Here is a 2,735-nt window from a genome sequence, read left to right as displayed (position 1 = left end):
CGGTTGTATTTTGTTGTTGTTGTTATTGTTTTTTTGTCAGCCTCTGCAGTCATTGTAGTATATGATCAGGAAGTTTTGTCGTGCCCTCACACAAGAGTGATGTTGACACAGTTGGGTTTGCATGAAGCACATGTATCTAGATTACCATTTCCCCAAATGACGAGCATACCATTAACTTGGAGGTAAACATGTTTTACTCATGGCTTACATGGATTTCCAATCAAACCTCATGCTCTCAAGTCTAGCCTCACAACATGCAGCCATTAGTTCTATCACATGGGAACATCAATCAAGCTTAAGCAGGCCAAGAATCTGGGCATCCTTCTGGTGAAAAATGTATTACATTTCAGAGAATTAACTGAAGAGAACTTGGCTCTTCAGTCTGTCAAAAACAAAAGTTCTTGTGCATGAATTATAGCTGTTGTGTCAGATGTGCCAGTATTAACCTCCTTCATCAATATTTACACTTAAGGTCTTGCTCGTAGTTTTAAATTAGCAAGTTGATTTTGCCCAGTGTTACACCCCAAAAGACAAGACAAAATCCCAGGCTGAGAGGCAGCAAGACAGCCGAACACACCCAAATAATATAATTGAAAGTACAGTCCATGATTTTCAACTTGTCTAATTCAGTGAATTTCACTTTGGAGTCCTCTAGTAGTCCATTCTTTGCACTCTTAAAATAATCCTATGGTTCTTATATACAATCTAGGGCTTGAAGCAAGCCATAAACTCCTTTACCCAATCAACATGCTTCTTCAGGAGCACAGGGGTGTAATTTGATTGGCTGTTTGCTGTTGAGCATTACAGGTCAATGGAAAGGAAGAAGCACTCAAGGCTGCCCTTCTTTTGCTGATATTAGTTCACAGATAGGTGAAAAAGCACAGAGGCGTGTTGATTGTCATGTTATTTTCTTTTCCTTTCAGTGCTGCATTAATGTTAGAAAGCAGCCTAATACAGAGTTGCCCATACGTCTGATGCAAGTTGTTGGGAGAATTGTTGTTAGGAATAATGAGTTCTCCATGGTTGTTTTGACATGCACTCTGTCTACACAGTCATTATAGTCTATGTTTTGTTGTTTAGGCCAATGCTGGTTACACACATCAAAGGTTTTTACTTCATGTTTCCTTCTCCTCTTCAAGTCTGAGTCTGTCAGCTCTAAACATGCGCTCCTTCCATTAATGCAATTTTGATTTAATTATTAATTTGTTTGTTTTTGTTTAGTGTATGCTTTTATCCGAACTGGATCCATAAACCAGTTCTTACATTACATGCCGTTATAACTACCATCCAACACCTCTGTGATAAATGTCTGAATTTACAAAGCATGAGGACTTGCTTTCAGTATACAATGCTTTTAAAGGAAAGATGTGGTACACAGACAGAGTATACGCCAGCTGGCACCTTTATGCATGGTTGTAGTGGCACTGGTAGACTGTCAGGACATAGAACATAGGGCAGTATGTGGAGCATGGTTTGATGTTTTACGTACGTAAACTTTCCAGTGCAATGAATGAGATGACCAGCACAGAAGAAACACACTTCAATTGCTGTGAAAAATAATCACAAGGCTTTCTTTTGCTTTGACCAGAGTATCTAGCTAATTATTGCATTCAGTCTGTGCTCTCAGGCCTGTGTGTCGGGAGGGCAGGTTGTACTGGAGATTTAATAAAATGAACACGGTACAGATGAGCACTTACCTCACCATTCAAACGGCTGGACGTCACACGCTTGTGATGTGTGGTGGGTAGATGCTGTTCTCTCCAGGAGTTGTTTGAATGCAGCAACAGCATTAAGTGGTGCTGAAGGCCAACAGTAAGGACTAGCATGTAACACCTTACGTGGATTATGACCTTCTAGCCTATACTGGAGGTCAGATGTTTCTCTTGGTCACTGTGATTTCTATCGGGTTGTTTAGCTATACTAAAAGGTTACACTATAACCAGTTGTCCTTTATCTGCCTAATCTTAAATTACTAGTGCAGCAAGGTAGGTGTCTGTGTTGTATATTTTGGTAGCCTAGAACTACACCTAGATCAGAATATTTTTTTGTGATGGCATTGTTCCTAAATTTGAAGTCTTTCAGTTGTGAATTTGAAGGAAATCTGAAAACATTTTACAACTTTCATTTATAGGGCATGCCAATCAGGAAATCCATCCGTAATTATCACAATCCAAAGAGAAAACAGTTATGGCATGACACACCAGACCCAGGAGGAAAATAACCAAAGTAATTTGTGAATTTGCCATGTTTGGAAGTACACAGCTCAATTAGTTCTTGTGGCGCTCACAATTATTGTATTATTGTGTCCAAGCGTTGACTGGCATTCAGGATCAAAAGACAGAGGGCCCTATCATGACATTCTAAAGCGCATCGTCACTCGTCAAAAGCTTATAGACCTCTGAAAGTTCGCCTACAAAAAAGCAGCCATCTTTGACATCCGGTATCTGCCGATTTTTCCTATGGGAAAATAACATGGGGATTTTGAATTATCGCATCTTTTAAACTCTTGCAGCGATGAAAAAGTCTGAAATGCAGACGTTTTCCTGAACACACTTTTGTCCTCTGCCTTCGAGTGGATACTGTGATCTCCGGTACCTGAAGGCGGCACACTTAGATTATTGCTACCCCAGAGCTAACGTGCAATGCAACTTGCCATAGGTAGTTAGCTTCAGTTAACAACCGGATCTCCTTAAATGGGCAAAGATGGCCGTTTTGGTTCTTTTTTGTAGGTGAAC

The sequence above is a fragment of the Alosa sapidissima genome, chromosome 10 (assembly GCF_018492685.1).
Source record: "Alosa sapidissima isolate fAloSap1 chromosome 10, fAloSap1.pri, whole genome shotgun sequence".
Classification (NCBI taxonomy): domain Eukaryota; kingdom Metazoa; phylum Chordata; class Actinopteri; order Clupeiformes; family Clupeidae; genus Alosa; species Alosa sapidissima.
The sequence above is the reverse complement of the archived record's forward strand: the minus strand, read 5'-3'. Positions refer to the sequence as shown.